Here is a 25,961-nt window from a genome sequence, read left to right on the forward strand (position 1 = left end):
CCTCATTTCTAATGTATGCATTTAGTGATGTAAATTTCCCCAGCACTGATTCATCTTCATGCTTCAAATTTTTATGTTTATTTTCTTTTTTTCAGTTTTATATAGTTTTTTTTTAATCACTCAAGACTTTCTTTGATTTACAGTTAATTTAGAATTGTGTGGTTTAGTTTCCAAGCGCCTGGATATTTTCCTGTTATCTTCATGTTATTGATGTCTAGTTTAATTCCATTGTGATCAGAGAACAGACTTTGTAAGATTTCAACTGTTTTAAATTTGTTTTATGTCCCAGAGTATGATCTATATTAGCGTATGCTCCATGGGCACTTGAAAAGAATGTGTATGCTGATGTTGTTGAGTGGAGTGCTTTATAAATGCTGATTTGATCCCATTGGTTGATGGTGTTGTTGAATATTGTATATCCTGGCTAATTTTCTTTCTAGTTCTTCCATCAGTTCTTAATATAGGCATGTTGAAGTTTCCAACTGTTATCATAGATTTGTATATTCCTCCTTTCATTTTTATCAGTTTTGGCTTTAGATTTTTCAGCTCTGCTGTTTGTTGCATACACATTTAGAATTGTTATATCTTATTGCTACAATAACCCCTTCATCATTAGATAATGCCCCTCTCTGTCGGTAATTTTCTGCATTCTGAAGTCTACCCTCTCTGATATTAATATTGCCACTTTTGCTTTCTTTTGATTAATGTTTATATCATATTTCTTCTTCCATCTTTTTACTTTCAACCTGCCTATATCACTATATTTGAAGTGAGGTTCTTTTAGACAACAGATAGTTGGAACATGCTTTTTAAACTACTTTCAATTTCTGCCTTTTAAATGATGTTTTTAGACTATTTACATTGTATTTATGTATTGATATATTAGTGCTCAAGTCTAGCATTTTAATTTTTGTTTTCCCTTTGTATTTCTCTTCTTTATTTCTGTTTTCTTTTTTCTGCCTTTCTATGTTTTACCTAGACATTTTCTAGAATTACATTTTGATTTAGCTGTATGTTTTTATTTTTTATGACTCCCTTTTTATTTATTTTTTAATGTTGTTCAGTTACAATTGTCCCCATCCCCCCCCCCCCCGTTGTTCTATCTCTTTGTATAGCTTTTGAGTGGTTGCTTTAGATATTACATTTATGTATATAATGCTTTAACTATCTTTAAGTCTTGCGTGGAATCTGTTATCCATTAAATAAGCAATTAGTACTTGTTAAATTTAACCAAGTTAATTGCAAAGCAATACAAGTTATTTCTAATTTTATATCAATTGAGTATCTCAAATGATCATTTTGCAAGAAAGAAGGTCATTCCAGAGCTAGTTATGAATGTAGAACAACAGAAGGAACTTATTTGAAAATGTAACATTCTTGGAGCAAAATAAAGTATTTTTGAAGGAGAGAAAGAAAAAAGAGACAGAGAGCAGTGAAGCTGCCCATTGCACTAGACTATTTCATTTTCAGAATTGATCATTCGGTTAGTCAGAGAGTAGCTTTAGACAGGAAAGTTCTCAAACTGGTGGTCTGTAAACCTAATCTAGCCAGATAGTTTCACAGTAAAATTGGTATTTTCAGGCTTCTTTTGTAAAACAGAATGATGTAGAAATACTAAATCCTTATTCACAAATGTCCACATTGGCTGGAGCTGAGTAGTGCTGCCCATTAGATCAATGAGCATGCTCTGTGCCCCAGAACCCAATGCTCCCTGCTGTCTTTCTCCACCCTCTTTGCTGAGGTTCATTTGCCACCTTTACTGGCTGTTATGGATATTTAACCAGTATTTCCTGATATAGAAAGCCCCAACATCTGGTTACTATAAAAAATAAAACATGAAAATTTCAACCAAAGCATACATTCAAGTATTTCTTGTGTACTGGGTGTCAGATCCTCGGATTGGAGAAACAGAGGTAAGTCCAGTGTGGAACCTCCAATTTAGTAGGAAAAAAAATAAGTGCTTAATCAATCACCATAAATATTCAAAATGATCAGGGTTGCATGAGATGCACAAAGAAAGAATCACACCCTCAAGGGGATGATTGGCCCTGCTGGTCATGGGGGTGTAGCCCAAACATTTTAATTTCTGTTGGTGACACATCAATGGGATACCCAGACACCTGTTTAAAACCCATTGCGCTTGGTAAGAAGGTTCTCTTTCCCATCCAGACATTTGTCAGAAGGTACAGTGAGCCTTCATCTGCTTTGTCAATTGATGGGCCTAAGAATAAGAATCACAAAGGAAAACAAAGACAGTTCCCCACATCCAGGATGTTATATGAGACTAGGCCCACTTTCATTACACCCCTTTGAGTATTATAAAACCAATTATTATTAAGCTACTTTATATATGAGTGATTAGAGTAAAGTTATGAAATGCATTATTCTAAAATGGTCATACAGGAACACACACATATACACATCCATATGTATGTCTATACACATGTGTGTGTATTTATATTGATGTACATATGTATGGATAAAGAATCTTATTTCTCTATTCATCTATCTATCTATCTATCTATCTATCTATCTATCTATCTATCTATCTTTAGAAATTGACTAAGCCATATTGGTTTCTTAAAAGTAGATTAGAATACTTGGGCACATTCAGAGACACCATTAGAGAGGACTAGCACCTCACAGACAGCCATACATATATTGGGTGGTGTGTCTCATGGGACTGACCAAAATCATATCTTCCCTGGTGCTTTTCCCTAAGTTAGTTCTTATATTTCTTTTCTGACACTGGTTCAATTTAGAAGAAAATGGTTAAACCTTCTAATCCCTCTCTATGCAGAACTGAAGGGATTTGGGTCCTCTGAACATAAGGACTGTAACCTTCTTTGGATTTATTGAACTGCATGATTACAACCAAGAAAAAAAAATGTGTGGAGTACTTGGGATATGAGTAGTTTGAATAGAAAGTAAGACATGAATAATTAATGGGATTAGAAGAGAGGACTACCTACATTTATTTTAAGGTGCCCCAGCAGCTCACAGGGGCTTTAAAAATCCTCCAGACTTGAAGTATACACCATCTTTGTGGAAAGTAATACAAGCTCCTCATGTATTAGTTCAACTTCAAAAGCCCTGAAATAACTGACAACACGTCTGATTTTTAGGGTGGAAAATACAAGTGCTGAATCTTTGTCTGGCATTTTAGATATCACTGCTGAGGATACAAGGCAAGAAATATACCAGAGCCACAGGACAGCTCAGAGGAGCAGCTGCCGTGGAAGTGGCCAAGGCTGAAAAGGAATCCTGGCCTTGCTCCTCAACAGCAATGACCATGAGCAAGTTACTCCCTCTTCATGGTCTTCACTTTCCTATGTCTATAGTAAAAAGATTGGACCAGAAGAATTTTTGGTTTCTCTTAGCTCTGACCCTCCTTCTGACTCTGTTCAGCCATGGTATGGTAGACTGAAGACTGATTACCAGAGATACTCTGGTCCTAATCTAAAACCTGGGGATGTCACCTTATATGGCAAAAATGACTTTAAAGTTATGATTAAGGATATTGAGATGGGGAGATTATCCTGTACATTTTGAGTGGGCCCTAATTGTAATCACAGGGATCCTTATAAGGAGAACACTAAGGGACATTTGACACTGAAAAAGAGAAGCCAGTGTGACTACAGAGCCAAAGATTAGAGTGATGTGGCCACAAGCCAAGGAATACCAGTAGCTGCCTGTTGGGGGGGCTCTGCCCGCAGGCCCCCCCTCCCCCGCCCCCTGGCCGCCACAGATGAGAATAAGTCTACCAAGACATGATTTGCTTGGGGAGGAAATGTGGTCGATCTCTCAAAGGAGAATGGCCAAGAACCTTTTCCTTAATGGGCTTTTATTGCATTCAATTTGCACAGGAATACAGGTAAAGCTCATCAATCATTGTCAGACAGTTAGGATCAAACAATAGATAACAAACAAAGAACTCTGAGGGCTTATTCTGAGTCAGAGTCACTTAGCTAAAGGGCTATAAGACTTTGGGAAACAAACTCATTTCAGGCTTGGACCCTTATCATTTAAATTGAGGGTATTAGCAAAGCAGGTTTCACAGGATTTTATGCATTCTTTCTTAGGCCTGATCTCCCCAGGGAACCTGCCCTTTCTAGCACAGGGCCGCACCCACCTCTGGTATTGTTTCAGGCTTATGTCAAGCAGGGGAATTAAGGCAGCCAAGAGATGAGGAGACTTCTTGCAGACAGAACGAGGACTCAGGCTATGTCAAAGCCGAGGGGCAAGGGTCCATCACCCCCTTTTTCTATAGCCCCCCAAGTCCTTCCCTGTGGGCCTCTTTGTGACCATGCCTGTCTTAGGTTGTCCCTCCCTTGAGGAATCTTACCCATCATTTGCTAACTGGTCAGGCTCAGGGCCAAGCAGGGTAAAGTAAAGTGGGCAGGGGCGGCACCCCTGCCAGGGAGATAAGCTTTGTCTCCTTAGTGGCTTACGGTCCCAAGGTCTTTGACTCAGTCTTAGCCATGGGGGTTTATAGGTTCTGAAACCAGGCAGGGCAGTTCCCAATAGCTGCCAGAATCTGGAGGAGGAAAAGAACAATTCTCAAGATGAAACCATCCCTGTGACTACCTTGATTGCAGCCCTGAAGACTCAGTTAGATGTCTGGCCTCCAAGACCATAAGAGAATAAATTTCTGTTAAGTCATTAAGTTTGTGGTGATTTGTTACAGCAGCAACAGTAAAGACACAGACATTGGCCCTCCAAGGGGTTTCATGGATGTGTCCCCCTTTTGCCTCCTGCATGACCTGCTTCATGCAACAATGTTACCTGCCTGACCTCTGAGGACCAGAGCCAGCAACCCTGGAATTCCTCACTCAGCAGGACTCTGATGTTATATAGTCACCATTTATTTATTCACTCAGTTATTCAGCCAAGGTTCACTGTATACCTGTGCATCAGGCACTCGGCAAGTACTGGGGATGTAAGAATAGACAAAACTAACCCCTCCCCTCCTCATAGTCTTGGGCAACAGAGACAATAGTGTCGGTATAGTGGATGATGTAACACAGATGTGGAGTAGAGTGGAAAGCCCTTTCAATTGTTGGTCATCAAAGGGGGCTCTTAGGGCAGCAGGAGGATCCTGGGTGACAGACAGAATGCAAAGTGGAAATGTCAGGGCACCCTCCCATATTACTGCTCATGGCCACGTGAGGACAACACATCTGACTCCAGGTCCAGGTACCTCCTCACTGACCCCAGCCTCCACCAATTCCTACCACACCTATCCAAGGGCAGAACTCATGTTGGCCCACTGGCCAGTGCTTCTTCTGAGTCCTGTCTCTTGGTGGTTTCAATCAGTGTTTTTTCAAACTGAGGGCCATGACCCATTAGTGTGTTGTGAATCAACTTAATAGGTCACAACTAGCATTTTTAAAGCAGGAGCTGTACCTTTTTAGTGGAGGTGCTGTTTTGTAAAAGCTTAGTTTCAGAGAAAAAAGTATGTGTATGTACATACAGGATCGTGATGCAAAATGTATTTGTTACCATGATTCTTGGATTAAAGAGTTTGAGAGCCACTGTTTTAATTACTTCAAAATGAGATATGCTGCTTTAACTCTTTCTGGAAAAAGGTAGGCAAGAGGTGGTAAATAAATACTTAAATGAAAGAACGAGTATAAATGAGTTTACATGAGCAATCGCCAACCCAGTAAGCACACACTGTGCATTTTATTGTGTAGACACACTGTTTTCAGCACCCTAAACGCATAGTGACAAACAAGGCCTGGAACATATCACTTCCAGCTCCCAGACAAGATGAGATATGAGCACACTTACTACTGATTCTGGGCAAAATGCTGTTCAAGTACTGAACAAGTGCTTCAAAGCCTTGTGGGCCCAGAAATTATATTCTCATGGAGAAAATGGCACTTGAAGTGGCCCTTAAACTTGGGTTAGTGTTTAATCAAGTAAGATGTGAGAAAGGAATTCAGGAGAAGGGTACAGTATGGGTAAAGGTATAGAGGCAGGACAGTACAAAGCCTCTCCAATAAGCAGGGAGTGATCTTTTTTGACTGAGTATATTATGAGTTAGGAAACATAGAGTTCCTGCAAAGATAGATAGGACTTCCAGCAGGCCACTGACCCTCTTTGACCCAGTGAAGTTAATGGTACCTACCTTACTCACCTCTCTGTTAGCAGAGAATAGAAAGAGAGAAGACATAGGATGATGCTTTGAAGAATAATGCCCAATTCACCCATTCCCTCTTGCTGGGTGGCCAGGACTGGTCTGGCATAAGTTGGTAAATGAGCAGTGCCCAGCCCTGTGATGCATGCAGTAACTCAGAGAACAGATTATGCCTTCTGCCTGAGAAAGTCAGAAGGTGTCACCAAGGGTAGGACACTTGGGATGAGTGTGGAGGGATGAGTTGGAATTTGCAAAGAAGGAGACAGGAACCCCAGAAGGAGGGAACAGAAAATGTCAAGGTTATAGAATTGTGAAAGGGGATGGTGTGTCCAGAGGGTCCATAGGCTGTGACTCAGAAGTTGTAGACAAGGCTCTCTTGCTCTGATATGCCCTACTGAAGGCACCAAGGAAATAGAAAATTCAGTCAGTTGCCTTGGTTTTTCCAATTCACACAGAGGCACCATCTGCTGACCATACTTTTTACCTGCTGGGGCATGTCACCCCAGATGAAATATTTTATCTAATTTGTACTAATTTTCTATAATGCTTGCAAAAGGGAAGACTTATAGGAGAGAAAGAGGGGATTCTAGAATGGTGGGTCGGGGGAGTCGGGGCAAAATAAATTCACTTGACAGCAAAGTTCATCACCAGTTCTCCTCAGTGTATCCCAAAACTTGGGATGCTGCATCCCAAAACTTCTCTGCATCCCAAAACTTAGTTTCCTACTGAGACTCTCAGCTCTAACTCCAATACTTAATGTTCTCTCTTCTTAGACCACTCAACCATTCTCTTCCTCTAGCTATTGTCTGCCCCTCTGCCACCTCTTCCAGTCAGTCTTCCCAGATGCCCCTGCCAGGTCCAATCACTGCCTTCCATTCAGTCCTCCTCCTGCTCCCCACAGGTCTGTACTTATGCACATCTCCTGTGTGTAGGTGGCATGTGCATCCCTGTTTCAATCATATGTGTCTCTCGTATCTGCTCATCCCATCAATCCCATGGACACACCTTCAGATCACAGGCCCCATATCACAGACCTCATCTCAGAAACTTCCACAGGGAAAAAGCCTTCTGGGCCCTAATCGCATGGCTTGTAGTTGCATTAAGGGTAAAGAACTGATAGTGTGTTCTTTTTCGAGAGGTTTAGATACAGGCCGGGGAACATGAAGACATGAAGTACCTGAGAGGAAGAAGAGGTACCACTGACAGAGAAAGGGATTTTCAAAAAATAGCAGAGTCATAGAGTCTACGCACACCACACAGGAGGTGGAATTGGAATGGCAGCCAACTGTCCCTCCAGCATGGAGTTCCATGATCCTCTTTCTTCCAGATATTGGCTACTCTTACCAGCTACTCATGGCAACTGTCTGCACTATGCACAGGCAACTTCAGACACTGGCTGGGGGAGAAAGAGGTTCTGGAAGAACACGAAATGGGAACTAGCTGGGTCCAGGGTTGAGAAAGGAGCCCAGAGTGGAGGCCCATGTGACAGAGGTCAATATGCTGGGTAAGAAGCAGAGGTGAGGTGTCATAGAAAGAACAAAATCTTGCAGGGCAGTTGCCATGGACTGCATGTGTATGTCTCCCAACAAGTCATAGGTTGAAGTTCTCCTCCCCAGTGTGATGGTATTTGGAGGTGAGGCCTTTGTGGGTGATTAGGTGATGAGAATGGAGCACTCTGGAATAGGATTAATGCCCTTATAAGAACAGTCACACTAGAGATGATCTCTTCACCATGTGAGGATGCAGCAAGAAGGCAGCCATCTGCAACAGAGCTCTCACCAGGAACCCATTGCCTGGCAACTTGATCTTGGACTTCCAGCCTCCAGTACTGTGAGAAATAGACTTTTGTTATTTAAGTAGTCACCCAGACGATGATAATTTGTTATAGCAACACAAGCTGACTAAGACAGCAGACAGAGCTGGAATCTCTCTACCAAGTGTTGCTGTCCCTCCTGAGAGAATGTCTGCATAGGAAGACATGTTCACACACACGCGCACACACACACACCAGCATGGCGCACTGGTCAGCACCACACAAAATCTGAGGAAGCCTGGCACAGTTGTAGACACAGGAGCTACAAAAATGAATGCAAATAGATCTGTATTTGAGGACAGATTAAATAATCTTGCCTTAAATATTTCACCTGGGAGGTTGCTAGCATTCACAACCAACCACAGTGCAAAGCAGATTATAAACTATATAATAAAGCTGTTAATAACGTAATATGGGAAGATGGAGAAGAGCTGGATTAATATGTGCCAGATTATATAGAAGCTTGAAGGACATGGCAAGGCCTGTGGTATGAGCAGGGACATAATGAGAGCAATCTGTATTGACTGATCTACCATTTTAGCTACATTGGAGGGCAGGGATTAGAGCTAGAGAACCAGTTAGAAAGAAATTACAATGAAAAATAATAGCTCCTAACCCTAAGCATTCCCTTTATACCAACCCTATTCTAAGTGTTGTGTATATATAACACACTTGAACCTGCAACTGTGTGTGTCCAGGTCATGGGTTGAACTGTGTCCCTCATAAAGTCATATGTTGAAGTCCTAACTTCCAGAATGCCAAATGTGACCTTACTTGGAAATAAGGTCTTTGCAGATAAATTACTTAAGTTAAAGTCATACCGAAGTAAACAGGGCCCTTAATTCAATATAACTGACATCTTTATAAAAAGGGGAAATTTGACACAGACAAACATGTGAAGATGAAGGCAGAAATAGAAGTGATGCATCTATAAGCCAAACACCAAAGATCACCAGCAAGCCACCAGAAGCTAGAGGAAGAAAGAGAGGGAAGGAAGAGACAAGAAGAGCCATTAGAAAATCAGGTTAGAGGGGACTCAGCTGATTGTGGCAGAGGTTGAATTTCATCCCTGACCAGACTCAAACCCAAGGCTCCTTTTTTCCACCTTGTTCATTTAGCCTCACAATAGCCACCCTCGGGCACTAGTGAGCTCCTCATGTGCTGTGTGGTTTTATGAAGATGCACTACTGTGAAGGTGGAAAGAGCACTACCCTGGAGCTAAAGACTAGGCTCCTGTCTCAGCACAACTATTCACCTGCAGAGTGACCTTGAGCCTCCACCCTCTTGCCTGCTGTCTGGGGGCACAATGATGACCTTGGGCCAAAGGCTGCTCTCATCTTCTCCTCAAATCTGTAGGATTCCACTGTGATTGTCTTCCTTCTAGTATGACTGTAGGACACTTCTGCGCCCTCAGTCACCTTCCTGCCTTAACAACATCTCTCCTGAGAAGCCTTTCCTGGGTATCTGAGCCCATGGAGAACACCTTCCAAAAGAGTTGAGAGCCCTCAACTTTTATGGCTTGTATTTGGCCTCTGTTGTTGGTGGACCATGTCACTTGGGTACATATTCTTTCTCCAACTAGCTAGGAAACTTCTTGATGGTGGAGAATGTATTTTGTATCTTCTGTATCTTTTACAAGAATAAAAACAGTCCTGGCCGGTATGGTTCAGTGGATTGAGTGCCGGCCTGCAAACCAAAGGGTTGCTGGTTTGATTCCTAGTCAGGACACATGACTGGGTTGTAGACCAGGTCCCCAGTAGGGGGTGCATGAGAGTCAACCACACATTGATGTATCTCTCCCTCTTTTCCTCCCTCACATCCCCTCTCTCTAAAAATAAATAAAATCTTCTTTAAAAAAAGGATAAAAACAAAGTTAAGGATAATATAACAACAATGATAACAACGATGATGATGATGACCATTTCAGACACACATGCTCTTTTCTTCCTGATAAGCACCCTAATAAGTGTTATCTTTCTTATTTTTCAATGTGGAAGCTGAGGCATAAAGAAGTTATATTGCCCGAGGTTCCTGAGGAGGAAAAATTTGGAGTCTGGGTGACTGTGGAACAGAACCTCTGTTTATGAACTGTCTGCTACTGCCTGCCAAAGTTTAGCAAGATGATGAGCACTCTGTCTTTGCTGCACATATCACATTCATCCATGCACATGGCTGTTCAAATGCCTTCAGTTTGTGACACACTTATCGTATTTGGTTTACCTCTGTATTACCTAGAGTGCCTGCAATAATGTTCAGTATATGAATGTCTGAATGGATGGAGATGTTCTAAAAGAGAGGTCATCCCCCTAAAGCTTTGACAGCCATTCATTGGTCCTATGTTGTTTATCTATCCATGGCCACAGTACTGCCCCCCCACCAAGCACATTATATACCCATAAACTATTAGAACAAGCTAAGAAAGACTCCACTCACTTTAAATTATCTATCCAAATGGTACTTACCTAGCTCTGCATAGGTCATTTATCTTTCACATTATCTTTTAGTACATTTTAGGACTTTTTAATAAACTCTGGGCAGCTAACTAATTTACACATCTGATGGCACAAAATGCACATTTACACAAGAGCTTCTAGAGTGAATTTGCCAAAAAATTCTTCAATCACTTCCTGCTAAGACATTCCACTTTTCAGTGAACAAGAGACTTAAACAGAAATCAAATTTTTTCACTTCTGTCCTCAACACCAGTGCCCACATTAGTTCAGTCTCAAACTTTCAAGAGTCTTTCAATGCAGTGTGGATAAAAATCACCAGGGGACCTTGTTAAAATACAGGTTCTTACCCTGACTGGTGTGGCTCAGTAGATTGAGTGCACGCCTGTGAACCAAAGGGTCACCGGTTTGATTCCCAGTCAAAGCACATGCCTGGACTGTGGGCCAGGTCCCCAGTAGGGGGTTCATGAGAGGCAACCACACATTGATGTTTCTTTCCCTCTTTTTCTCCCTTCCTTCCCCTCTGTCTAAAAATAAATAAATAAAATCTGTTTAAAAACACTGATTCTTGTTCAGCTGGTCTAAAATGGAGATAGAATCTATATTCCCAATAAGCTCTCAGGTGATGCAGATGCTATGGCTCCTGGACCACATTTTGAGAAACGATTCTTTCTCCCTGCTTCAGCAGAAGCCCTCTCCATCCCCGTAAGCCCCATCCTTCCAGTAATCAAATGTGCAAACCAATCACTTGCAACTCTTGGGATCTTACCCTTGCTTCTTGGGCTGACTCTGGTCATGGTGATCATCTTGGAGTTCAGTCTGTCTCTCTACTTCCTTCCCACTTTACTTGCCCCATAATACTATTTATTCTTTCCCAATGTTGACCAGTGTTTCTCCCTCCTCTAGTGAAATTGCTCATGTGATTATCTCTGTTTTTCCACAAAGTTTTCTCTGACCTACCTTTTTTATCACTAACACTGCTCCAGTCTGATAGAGCCCCTTCCCTCTGCCTCCAGTACACCTTCTGCATATGCCACTACAGCACAGGTATGTTGATCTAGGTCCATCTCCTCACCAGACTAAGATTTCTTTTAGGGCATGGTCCAGCCATATCTAGCTCATCTCCATATCCTCTGTGACTCAAGTATTTATGGAATGAATAAATAAGAAACTCTTTGAAGTATTCTTTGAGATTTAATATAAATTCTAGAAAGAATAATATCTACTGTGTTTTTAAGAATACAAATCATTTCTACATGCATAAACTAAGCTGTAAAGGCTAATGAGATGTTTGTTTATATTAATATATTTGACTATGCCTATTGCTTTGTAACATGCAGGTAAGAATTATAAATGTTGACTGGCATTAAACCATTTCTTTTAAGGGTATAGTGAGCAATTTAAATGCATTTAGTTCATAAACTTCACAGGTGATAATGCTTCCTGAAGTGGCCACAGCACAATCTTTATTCAGTATTGGAGCCATTGTTGATAAAGAATGGTTTCTTTTTAACATTTTATTAACTTACTGAGTGATGTTTGTTAATAAGATTATATAAGTATCAAGTGCATGATGCATCATCTGTAGATCGTATTATATGCTCACCACCAAATGTCAAGTGTCCTTCTGTCACCATATATTTGAGCCCCTTTACTCTCTTCTAACTCTTCCATCCCTCCTCCCCTCTGGCAAGCACTAGCTTGTTGTCTGTGTAAGAATGGTTTCTTAAGAGATCATAATGGAAAGCACTAGGGATATTTGACAGAGATGGATGGGTAGCTTTCACACATTAAGAATAAATAACAATCACAAATAAAAATATGTATAGCTTACTACACATTTATTCTATACCAGGCATAGAGCTAACTCTTTACATCTACAATTTCATGTAATCCTCAAACTAACCCTGGGAGATACTCTCCATTATTACTGTTGTACCAATAGGAGTACTGAGGCTCAGAAGGACTGAGTAACCCATCAATGAGTACGCACTTAGTGTCAGAGGCTTCTTTCATAGCTCATAACCACTAAGCAAACCTGCTTCTGTCAAGACTTTACAGTGGTCATATGTGGTTCAAAGACAAGTGTGCCAAATGGCCACATGGCATGAGATACATAGAAAGTGGAACAAAGCCCCCACCTTCTATGAGCTGCCAGCTTAGAGACTGATACAACAACCAAGATGCCCATATTAGTGGGAGACACACAAAGCACATTCATTCTTGATGGAACCCCACTTCTAGTGGGGAGTATAAGAAAAAATAATTTAAATGAAAATTTAATAATTAGGTATAGAACCCATAACAGCTACATGGAACTAATCAAACAACAGTTACATAAGAGCAGCATATAATAGCAACCAAGGTGGCTACAATGACTGGGAAAGAAAGTGATAAACATTTAGGGAGAGCCCTGTATGGGCCAAACCTTATCCTATGCCTTCATACTTATAATCTCATTCATTCTTCAAGTTGTCCCTGGGTGCGCTTATAATTGCTGTCACTTTACAGATACCAAAACTGAACCGCAGGAAGACTAAAGATCACCGCGCACACAGCCGGACAGACTTTGAACTCAAGTCTGTCTTGTGTTTCCTGTGCACATTTGTAGAGTGTGTACACCTCCTTCTACCCTCAACCCCTACAATGCTGCCATTTCTTATGGATTTTTTTTAATGTTATCTAGAAAGTCACTTGCCAACAGACTCAGCCTGAGGTTGTGGCAAACACCAGCCCTCAGCAAAGGAGAGAGAGTTGAAATTTCAGGAAATCATAGAAAAACTAGAAACTTGAAAGTATTGAGACTTATGGAAAAAGGCAGGAGATTAAGAAAAAATATTTTGAAACTGTCACTGTTTGCAGATGACATGAGAGTGTACATGGAAAATCCTATAGACTCCACCAAAAAACTACTTGATCTAATAAATGAATTTGGCAAAACAGCTGGATATAAAGTCAATACTCAGAAATCAAAGGCATTCCTGTACACCAACAACGAAATATCAGAAACAGAAATCAGGAAAAAAATCCCATTTGATATAGCAACAAGAAAAATGAAGTACCTAGGAATAAACCTAACCAAGGAGGTAAAAGACCTGTACTCAGAAAACTACACAACACTGAAGAAAGAAATTAAGGAAGATACAAACAAATGGAAGCATGTTCCATGCTCATGGATTGGAAGCAGTAACATCATCAAAATGGCCATACTATCCAAAGCGATTTATAGATTCAATGCAACCCCTATTAAAGTACCCATGACATATTTCACAGATATAGCACACACATTTCAGAAATTCATATGGAACCATAAATGACCCCGAATAGCTGCAGCAATTTTGAGAAAGAAGAACAAAGCAGGAGAGATCACAATACCTGATATCAAACTGTATTACAAGGCCACTGTAATCAAAACAGCCTGGTACTGGCATAAAAACAGGCACATAGACCAATGGAACAGAACAGAGAGCCCAGAAATAAACTCAAGTCTTTATGGTCAATTAATATTTGACAAAGGAGGCAGGAGCATAAAATGGAGCAAAAATAGCCTCTTCAACAAATGGTGCTGGGAGATTGGGACAGCTACGTACAAAAAAATGAAACTCGATCACCAACTTACACCATACACAAAAATAAATTCAAGGTGGATAAAAGACTTAAATATAAGTTGTAACACCATGAAGGTCCTAGAGGAAAACATTGGCAGGAAAATCTCAGGCATTCCATGCAGCAACATCCTCACAGACACGTCCCCTAAAGCAAGGGACACAAAGGAAAGAATAAACAAATGGGACCTCATCAAAATAAAAAGCTTCTGCATGGCTAAAGACAACAGCATTAAAATAAAGAGAGAACCAACAGTATGGGAAAACATATTTGCCAATGATACCTCAGACAAGGGCCTGATCTCCCAAATACATAAAGAACTCAGAAGACTCCACTCCAGGAAGACGAACAACACAATTAAAAAATGGGCAAAGGACTTGGACAGACACTTCTCCAAGGAAGACATACAGAGGACCCAGAGACATATGAAAAGATGCTCAGCATCACTAGCCATCAGAGAGATGCAAATTAAAACCACAATGAGGTACCATCTCACGCCAGAGTGGCCAACATAAACAAATCCACAAACAAATGTTGGAGAGGATGCAGAGAAAAGGGAACCCTAGTGCACTGTTGGTGGGAATGCAGACTGGTGAGGCCACTATGGAAAAAAATATGGAATTTCCTCAAAGAACTAAAAATGGAACTGCCCTTTGACCCAGCAATTCCACTGCTGGGATTATACCCTAAGAACCCTGAAACACCTATCCAAAAGAACTTGTGCACCCCAATGTTCATAGCAGCACAATTTACAATAGCCAAGTACTGGAAGCAACCTAAGTGCCCATCAACAAATGAGTGGATCCAAAAACTATTGTATATTTACACAATGGAATTCTACACAGCAGAGAAAAAAAGGAGCTTATACCCTTTGTAACAGCATGGATGGAACTGGAGAGCATTATGCTAAGTGAAATAAGCCAGGTGGTGAGGGACAAATACCATATGATCTCACCTTTAACTGGAACATAATCAACAAAAGAAAAAGGCAAACAAAATATAACCAGAGATACTGAAATTAAGAACAATCTAATAATAGCCAGAGGGGATTGGGGAGGGGACAGTGAGGAGAAGGGATTACAGGAACTACTATAAAGGACACATGGACAAAATCAAGGGGGAAGGTGGAGGTGGGAGAAGGAGGTTGGTTCGGCTGGGGTGGGGTGGAGGGATGGGGAGAAAAGGCTTACAACTGTAATTGAATAACAATAAAAATTTTTAAAAAGAGTTGCAAACTAAAAAAAATTATTATTTAAGACTTGACATGATGAAAATATGACCTTCTCCTGACTCTCCTGCTTCTAAAAAGTGATAAAAGTGTTTCATGTTCCCACCAGCTTTGTTGGCAGAAGTGTCTCCAAATGTGTGCTGCTTCCTGGGAGCTCAAAGTTTCAATCTCCCTTTTTTCTTTGTTCTTTGGCACGAAGAAATTAGTTGCTTCTCCAGGAGAGGAGTGTCCAGGTGGTTTTGTTATGGGCTGGGCTCTGGCCAAACAAAGCAGTAACCCACCAAATTCTTCAAACCATATTTGCCCCCAACTTAGAGATGCCCTTTCCCATGGAACCGCGAGATCCTTCAAAGCACCTGACAGACACTAAGGAGAACTCTCAGGTCAGAGAGCCCAGGGTTTGTGTGACACCCCTGAGAAGAGGAGATATCAGAGTGCTGGAAAGTATCTGCCACCAGCTCTTACTTCTCTGAGCCTTAATTTCCATGTCTGTGAAATGGGGAGACTTTTGCCTACTCCATGGAGATTTGTGAGGAGCAAAAAACATTGCAGAGTGTTTTAGTATTACCTAACATTAACTAGGCACTTAATAACAGAAACTATGCATATAATTGCAATTCTCTACAATCATATTAAAGCAGAAAGGTCATCCAGTGAGGACAGATGTCAGGGTACATAAGGGGAGAAAGCACTCTTTCCTTCCACTGCCATGAAGGTGAATGCCTCTGTCAAATAACAGCATGTCCATGGGGCATAGGCAACTGTGTCACATTGGGAAGGAACTATCATGGCTCACTGAGGCTCTTCAGGGAAGAGCCACGTGACCATGGAGCAGACCAATGGCAGGGATGTCTTTAACAGGATAAGCCTGGGCCACTTGAACAGCAATGTGAGTCAGACCAGTGCCCAGGCAGCCTCCCCTGTATCCTTGGCTCCCATAACTTACATGCTGTGCAGCGTGCCTTGCATGAGCATCAAGGAGACAAATGAGGTCTGAAACCCAGACCAGTTAGCCACCCCATCCCCTGGGTGGAGAAGGGAAGCACTTCATTTGAATTTCCACAATGGTATGCAGGTGCTACTGGTGGCCATGTGCACCTTCTGGAGTTCATAAGACTGACCTTGGATCATAAAAAACCATCCTTCCTTCCTTCCATCAACCCTTTTCAAGTGTCCTCTATTTGCTAGCTCACTAAGCCACAGTCCGTATGGCAAGGGGTCCAGGGTCTGATGGGGTGACAGACATGGAGGTGAATGACTACACAACAGGACAACATGGCTAGGAAAGGTGCTTATGAGGAGAGAGAAGCAGCAGCTGCCCAAAGAGGTAAGAAACTGGCCCCAGTAAGAAAACCTCATGAAAAGAATATGGACATGTCATCCAATAAGAAGGGGACATTTGAAACAATGAGCAAGGGGAATGGAGAAGCAGGAAGAGGAGGAAGGAAATTAAAGGAATATTAGAAAAGGGTGAGGTGGAAGTAGAAGAATGAGGAGGAGCCTAGCTGGGCTGAAGAAGTAACTTTGTGACTGCATGTGTGTGTACATGTGTCTATGATAGTGTGTGCTTACATCAGAGAGACACTTGAATGTCAGGTACACTCTGTGCAAGACATTGAGATAGTCACTTTACAGACATTGCCTCTTTGAATTTTATGACAATCTTGTGAGGTGGTCTTTAGTATTCCCATTCCACAGATAAGAACTTTGAACTCAGGGAATGAAATCTAAGGAGCCGCAACTGATATATAGTGGAGCCTACTCTGTCTGCAGTGAACTATAGGAGAAGCAGAGCTGTACTTTAGTGCTGGGGACCAGTCTCCAATGCTCCCTCTTCATTTTCCCAGAAGCAGGCTATTGGGTTAAAGCAGCAGCTTGGGGGTAGAGGAAGGGTAGAAAACTTGGCCTCACCAACACAATAAGAGTTTCAAGTGCTACAAGTGGGTGAAGTTAAAGTCACTGGCATGGGACCAAAACTGCCATTAGCACAGTGTCCAGAAAGCATTTGAGGTGCTGTATGCCTCTCTCACCCCAGGTACATGAGACCTTCCAGTTATTAAACAAATCTTATCATGGAAATGAGCCGACTCAGGTGATGGGCACAACACTCAGCCTCAAGTTCCTGGTAATTGTTGGAAAGTCCAATTACAATAGAGCTGAGCCTACTATGCTTCAGAAAGATAATTGGGGCAAGGGTAGGGGTTAAGGAGAAACTAACCAAGAAAATCATATTTTAAAATCTATTAAGTAAATCTCCCTCTTAAGCAAAGCCTCTTGTATCACTGAGGGTCCAGGAGGAGGCTAGAAGAGAGTTAAATGAAAACTGGGCATCAGCCTATTTACCCTTTTACCATTTTCCTGGTTGGGAGACAGGCACTGGAGACAGGAACATGCAGGCTTATGTGTCTTCTAGAGAGTGCTAGGTTAGGTGTACAGAGGCCCAGGAAAAAGTCTGGTCTGGGCTCTGCCACCAGTGAGCCATTTGATCTTTGGCATGGTACTCACTAAGCCTTAATAAAATGGAATATTAGAACCGGAACAAAGCCACCTCAGAGGGTAGCTTCAGAGACATAGGGACATAATGGAATATACAGGAATTTGAGACAGTAAAACCTATCAAGCTTGTCGTAATGAGCTTGTGTTTTGAATATGAAACAGCAAACAAAATATTGGTGAGTTGCTCAAGGGGACAGAGAGAAGATTTATTTTTTCTTTCATTCATCCATTCAAAATGTATGGAGCATCTGTAATGGTCCAAGTTACAGAAATAAATATAACATGGTCCCTGACCATGTGTCTGTTTTTCTTCCCATTATACCCGCAATACTTAACAATAGGTAAATACTTAACAGAGTAGATACTCAACAAGCATCTGTTGATTAAATGAATTAACTACCAATTTTGCAGGGGTTCAAGACAAGTAAACACATTTTGCATAAACCATGATAAAGCTATGAGAGCGACAAAGGGGTTCTAAAAATGAAGGGGCACTTCACCAGTCTGAGGAGGGGGAAGGAGGGTGCAATAGAAGAGTGTGATAGGGGTGAGAAGCCGTCTCTGGATAAAAGATGGGAAAAATGGACCAAAGAATGTCTGGCTAACCAGAGACACAACGGGGCGCCACCATCCTCCGTGAGGATGGAGGACCCAAGGATTGGGGAAGTCAGACGTAGCCTTGCAAAGATTCCCTGCAGGTGTCCAGTCATGTGCGAGGGAAGGCGAAGGAAGGGAAGCGGGAAGCATGTGAGATTTGATTTAAGGCAAAAGAACAGGCTGCGCTAGTGACCAGAAACGAAAGCGGGAGCTCGGAAAGGCACGGCTGCAAAGGGCTAGGAACTTGAGAATGTTGGGTGGGTGTGACTTGCTGGGATGGAGGCAGGGAAATCGGCAGAGGGGTAGTCGAGCGCATGCGCGGGCGCCCGCCGGAAATAAAGCGCCAGCTGACGAAACTGACAAAGACAAGGGCGCGGGGCAGCCCCCAGAGGCCACGGACCTAGCCCGGCCAGTACATGGTCCCCGCGGGGAGTGGGAGGGACAACGGGCAGAGCCATACACGAGCAAAAACAAAGCTATCTCTTTGAAACAAAAATGAAGCAGACATGGCCAGGGAAAGCTAAATATTTGTGAGATGATGTGAACAAAAGGGAAAAAATTGATCTAGGCAAGTCTGAGTTTGTGTGAGAACCTTCAGAGTCTCTGATCTCTAGATACTTTGTTAGAACGTCCTTTGCCCCTGCTTTCTCTCTCCCCAAAAGAAAAATAAATCCTTGACCAAATGAAAAAGAGGAACGGCTCCTGCAGGGCCTGGCCAGAGGTGCCCGATGGTAGCTCTGCGACGGGTGGTTCCATCCCGTCACCCCGGAAACGCCCACCAGCTCGGGGTGGTGCTGAGGAACTTGGCCTCCACAGAGGTGGGACAGGCCCAGTGCCAAGGAAACCTTTGTTTTCCTCTCTAGCCCTTCCTTCCAAGGCCTCGGTATTTCTGCAGAGTATAACTCCTTGGTATTTCTGCCTTATAACACTGCTCCTTGTTCCCTACCCCTGATTCTCAGTACTGCAGCCTCTCAGCCCCACCCCCACCGCCCACTGCGAGTCATCTCCCCCTCCCTTCTCTCAACCACAGCATCACACAGCAAGGCCCTATTGCAGTTGCCCATAAATGCAAGGAGCCACCAATACCTGTTTGAGGAGATGGCATTTAATTAGAACGCTCCAGCTGCCATTAACCCCACTCCTCTTCCACCTCTCCTCCCCCTTCCTCCCAGTGCCCTCTCCCAACCTCCCTGCTCACCCCCATCTATGTAAAAAAGCCATAAAGCCTTTCTCCAATCGCCTTCTCTGAGTTTATGCAACCCCCAGAACACAGGTTGATTGGAAAGGTTTCTGTCCTGGATAACAACAATTCAATGTGCCTTGACATTTTAATAGCCTGCCATTCTGGTGAACACAATCGAGCAAGGCAGTGAAGCAAAAATCATTAGGTAAGCAAGATAATCTAAGCAGGATCTGCCGCCTGCACTCACACATGGGGGCAGGTTGCACAGCTGGGGCAGTCCACAAAGCTGGACTCATTCTGCCCCAAACCTTTGTATGAGTGTACCAATAGAAGCACGTGTTAAGCGAGAGACACGCGACCCTGCAAACAGGTTTTGGGAGATAAACACACTCAGGCAAGTACAGTTTCATTGAAACCCCAATATGATATAGCTTGAAAGCATACGAATTTACAGTGAATCAAAACATCTGCCACACACCAAACCACGAAATTAAACATACTGCTCTCAGGCTTGCTGTATCACTGAGAGGTCAATATGTGTGTGTGTATATATATATATATATATATATATATATATATATATATATTCATTTATATAAAGATTTTGAATATAATACCATGGCTAAGTACATAATTTAAATGTATAATATAAAACTTTTATGTTTAATGTATTCAAGGCACTATTATAATTGCTTACATTAATGAAGTCATTTAATTCTCAAAACATATGTACTATCATCCTCATTTTACAGATGAGGTAACTGATGTGCAGAGTTGTAGCAATTTGTGTCCACAGTCATCCCCTAGGAAGTGGCAGAGCCAGTATTTGGATCCAAGCAATCTGGCTCTGAAGTCCAGGCTATCATCCACTATGATATGGTGTCCCACGAATAGTAAATCACGCAAACAAATATAAAATGTGTTACATGTCTTTATGAGGTCAGTTCATTTCTTTATGAATGTGTATATTTATACACACACCCAACACAACACACACATTCATGTGAATAGTGAAAAGGTGCAAAGAAGTATAAACTAACTTCTTTTCAACACAAACACCTGTATTTATGTATTCAGCCATATTCACATATTGAGCATCTTGTGCATCCAAAGATCATGTGTTAGTACTGAGGGTAAAACAATTAATTAGACACAACTGCCACCCTCAAGTAGCTCATAGTCTGTGTGGAAGTCAAACCAGAAAACAGATACTTGACCTTGTGGGTGACAGGTTAGAGAGTGACATGAAACTGCAGAGGCTGAGAAGACCTCCCACCCCACCCACCACCTGCCTCACACTTGCCCCTCCTGGAGTCTTCTTGGGAAGGCATACACTTACTCCCATGAGGCTGCCATAACTCAATACACCTGAAGAGCTCTCTTTGGGAATCGCCTTCAAGACCAGTTTATAAGCTGCCCAAGAAAATGAGCCTTGTTATTTAATAATTATATAACACACACTCACACCCCTTTCTTAGGAGCGACATCACAGAACCCAGGCCAACAGATGTCAGAAAAATTCTCCTGTTGGATTCCAAACCTCCCCAGTGGTCCATCTCCTCCCTCCCCCTACACGGAAGTCCCCACATAGATCTGTTTCCCCAGGTGCTGACTTGGCAAGCTTTTCACTTTATGAATATGACCCTCAGCGGGGAGAGCCCCTCTCAGCGGCCCCCGAACTATGTTATCACCGTTATTAAGGAGCTTAAAGAGGAGCTGGGACTACAAGACACCACTGGAATTGCAGCGTGATTGTGATTGATGTGTTCCTATTAGCGCCTCAGTGTTATCTCTCTGGATGGCAAGAACAGCCAGTGGCTTGTAACACAACAGATTACCTGAGTTCTCAGCCTTAGAAGGATGTTTAAATAAAATATAGTCCCTCTTAGCAAGAGGCTCATTTTCTCCATGAGGATCCAAGACTATTTCATGTCAGTTCTGATTCGCTGCTACTCTCCTCAGTAAACATGTCTTATCATTAATAATTCTTTACAAGCACAATCTCCAAGAGCGAGTGCACTCGGGCGCTCTCTCTCTCTCTCTCTCTCTCTCTCTCTCTCTCTCTCTCTCTCTGGCTGGACTCAGACACATCACGCCCCAGTTTAGGTTCCAAGGTGCTTCTCTCTGGATTTTCACCTGCCTTGCCAAAAATGATTGATTACGCAGGGCCGACTGGGTGTCCGGCAATACCCAACAAATGACTTTGGCCCCTAACAGCAGGCCTTGGCCAGATAGAAATCAATATTTCACCATTAAAATCTATCAAAGAAGAGTTAAGGCACCATCTGTCCCTGCCGCCTCTCTATGGTGTGTGAACATTAAATCCGACACTTGTACTACATGGGTGATCAATATATAGTGGTTCACAGATCATTTGTGGTTCCCTTTTAGCAGTGATGGATGTCTGGAGTCGTTGTGATTCATTTTGTCAGACCATTAAACAGGATTCTGTCCAGTTCTTTCCTGATTTCATTTAGAGGATCATTCTTCACAGTTCATAAGAGGGAAACGGTTTTACCAATCTGCTTCTATTTCAATAAGTCACTTTATAGAGATTTTGTGTCCTCCAGACTGTAAAAATTCTGGAGAGATAGTACAAACAGACCTCTAAAACTATTCACTGCATGACATATGCATAAAGTGTGAAGAAAGGAATGTAAATATGTTTACCTCTTTATCTGCAAATGTTGGTTTTAACCCCCTTCTGGCTGGAGTACTGAAGTTCAGGCACTGCAGGAACAGTGTGCTTGCCACAGCAGTGAAGCTGGTGACTGGGGCTAATTTATGCAGGCAGGGAGAAAATCCCCTGAACCCTCTGTGGCATGGCTAAAAGAAAATGGGAATGGCTTTTCCAGAAGTCAAATTTCAGAAACTGATTTCTACGGTCAAGATGAATTGCCTCTTACCCAAATGATTGGCAAATTGTGCTCTAGGGCAGCACGCCAACCCCAGAGAAGAAACACTGACCATGCCCTTGAGGGCAACAGTGAATGAACATAAAAACCTGCATGACATCAGCTACCATTGGTGAGTACCAATCTGTGCCAGACACTGGATGCACACAAGTCTCATCCAAAATAAGCTTAACAGATAGGTACTATTCTCCCCACTTCCCAGTGAGGAAACTGAGGCCCAGAGAAGTTAAATACCTTGCCCAAGATTACTCTAGCCAGGGACTGTGAAAGTCAGGACCCAGACCCAGGCCTGTCACAAGAACCCACATAACTGTGGTCAGCTCTTATCTTGTGGTCATTACTTTGTGGGTGATTTTGTTTTAATCCAAGTGAATGTCCTTCAATCCTCCCAATCATCAGGGCACTATTAAAGAATAAAATTTTATTTTATTATTATTTTAAGTAAATCTGTAGCAGGATCACTAAATAATGCCCTCCAAAGCCAAACAGTTGATATTAAAGTATTTTCTGGTTTTGGATTATTGGACAATGTCACTGTAGCAGATGTTAGTGTAGATAATCTGATGTTTATTTAAAAATCAATAGAAGCATATATACATATGTATATATGCACATATATATACACACACACACACACACACACACATACTTATTATATAACTATTGTTATATAATAAATATATAATTTGAAAGACTTTAGAGATAATTAGCCTTTCCTTCCTTCCTTTCCTTTTAAAATTAAGTAACTGAGTCTCAGAAAGAAGAAAAGCTGGCCCTGGGGTAAGGATCTTATTTCTTGACTTCCAAGTCAAAAAATTGTAAGTAATAAAGGTTACTCAATTATGATATTTTTGGTGATATATTTGTTGAGGATCAGAAGAGAGTGGTACCTATTTTGCAACTGAGCAGAGGGGGAAATCTATAATTGCTTAATCGCAGTGAAATTCCACTTCACTAACCATTACACACCCCTGCCTGGAGGTGAGCATTCCTTACAATAGCAGCAGAAGGTAAGGCAGGTCACACCACTTCAGGCCCAAGGCTACCTGGCCAGAGCCAAGCTGGAGAGCAGCATCCCATGGAATTTTCAGGCAAAGACACTTTTCAGAAGGGTATAGCAGGGCACAGAGAGCTTGCTTGGATTTAGGCTTCAGAAAGACTAGGCAAAAATCCATCTGTGCTGCTAATTAACTGTGTCACTTCAGATAAGTCACTTAACCTCTCTGAGCACCTGTGTCCTTATCTGTAAGAGTGACACTAATCACATCTACTTCCCAGGGTAATTGTGAGAATTAAATGAGACAATATAAACTTCAGCACAGGTCCTATCTAGCACAATACATGTTAGTTAGCATCCTTTTATCCCTTTCTTCTTCCTTTGCGTTCTCTGTGATGTTACTCCAAAAGTTTGTATTATGTTATATTTCAACCTCAAATAAGAACTTGTAATGGGATCTGCCACATGAGAATTTATCTAAGTCCTTCTTGATTCTAGAAACATAAAACCAAGGAATTAGAGAACTGAGAGGTCTTTGATCCAACCATTGACCCAGTGCAGGAATCACTTTCCCTACCTGCATCACAAGTCATTTTCAATGTCCAGGAGCTCAAGATGTCACAAGAAGCCTGCCTCATTGCTGGAAAGTCTTTTAATGATAACTTTCCTGCTATACTTGCCTCTAGGTAAATCCCATCCATTAGTCCCAGTAATAATTCCAATCCATAATCACCTCATGTTCCATATATATATATAACAAAAAGAAATCCTCCTTTTAATTTGTGATGAAACTACCTCTTGAAGCATTTGGATCCATGGACTAAAATTCAAGAGGCTTGTGACTGTGTCCAAGTTGGCTTTATGCATGTCTTTCGATTTTAGCTCTAGGCACAGCCCAGCTTATACTGAGTGTACTGAAGAGTTGTGTGGGGATGGGGGGGGGGGGGCGGTTCTTTTTCTTTTATAAATCCTGCTTGGTTCTTGTCATCCGTGTCACTCTCTGTGTTTTCTGTGTCTCTACATTTTCATTCTTGATGATGAAACCCAGAACTGCACAGAGCACTCTGATCCAATTTTATACTTCAGGTTTCATCCACATGTTTCTTCCTTCCTTCTTTGTCCCTCCTGTTTACTTTTCCTTCATCTACTTGTCCTTCTATCCACCCATCCTTCCATCTCAAATATTATGGTCAAAACAGGAATGCTCGTAACACCCCTTAATAATGAAATGCAATAAACTCCAGCCATAATAGCAATGGCATCAGCAGCAGCTGTTGAAGCATCTGTTGCCCACCTTCACCAATGATCCAGACATTAGCATAATCCTGAGTCTGACAGGCTCACATCCATGCCAGGGCCTCAGGTTCTGTCATTATCTCTCAACTGTTCCCAGCATTCCCACACTCCAAAAATCACAGAATTAAAATCAATAATTCTATATTGAGCATTCGTACAAAAGTCACTCTTATTTCTCATGGCCATTCCAGCCAGACCAGCCATTGGCCATCACAAAGGCCACCAGTACTTTGCTCTGCCAGATTGCCCAGTTCTATGACTGCTCCTGTCACACTGAGGTTAATCTTTTGGGTCCCACTCCTCCAGATAGGTCCCACTGTATGCTAATGTGTCATGTCTCAAATGTTAATATCTCAGAATGCCCATTTTTGCTGCCAGATTCTCTGCCTGTGTGCAGACCTCTGAATCCAGCATCTTCTGACAACCTTGTGAATATGTAAGTTCCTTCTGTTACATGTGGCCTTATTAGGAAGATAGGCCTCAGCATTTGTTCTTTTAAAAAGTCAGGTCTGTGCATGTCCACTTGGGTCAAATTGCATGAGTACATCCTTGACCAGGGGGTTGGAGAGCCATACACAAATTAGACACCAGCCAAGACCCAAGCACACCTGCCTGGCATCTGCTTGAGCCCATAAGATGTGCAGTGACAGGTGAGAACACAGCTATCATATAAAGTCTGAGGTAACCTCACCTCTCTCACTCTGTTGGATTAAGCCAGCTATTTTCAACTTTTTTCATCTCATGGCATGCATAAACTAATTACTAAAATTCAACAGCACACCAAAAAGTATATTTTTTAATGATCTGACAAAAAAAAATTTTGATTCATTCACACCAGATGGCTATGTGGTGGGTTGGAGTTGTAATTTTTTTTTATTATTTAACAATCTAAGGGAAATGAGGTCAGTCCCCCTAATTAAAGAGTCAAGTATTGCATGTTTTAAAAATTCTTGTGTCATACTAGTTGAAAATTGCTGGGTTAAGCCATTAAAGAACTATTTCTAATGAAGTAGATCATGTATTCCTGAAGATTTCCTGGAATTCCAGACATTCTCTTACTCTTTATTCTAAGGTAAAACAATACATACATTCAAGATATTTTTTCAGATCTCACTTTGGCTCATTTTACTCTAATCTAAATCCATTCTGTAAGAATGGGCTTAAGATTTTTGTCTTTTCATAAGCTATTCTCCTTCCTAATAATGGCATCATTAATTACGAACTTACCATGTGCTGGG

Source organism: Desmodus rotundus, chromosome 2, assembly GCF_022682495.2.
Source record: "Desmodus rotundus isolate HL8 chromosome 2, HLdesRot8A.1, whole genome shotgun sequence".
In the NCBI taxonomy this organism is placed as follows: domain Eukaryota; kingdom Metazoa; phylum Chordata; class Mammalia; order Chiroptera; family Phyllostomidae; genus Desmodus; species Desmodus rotundus.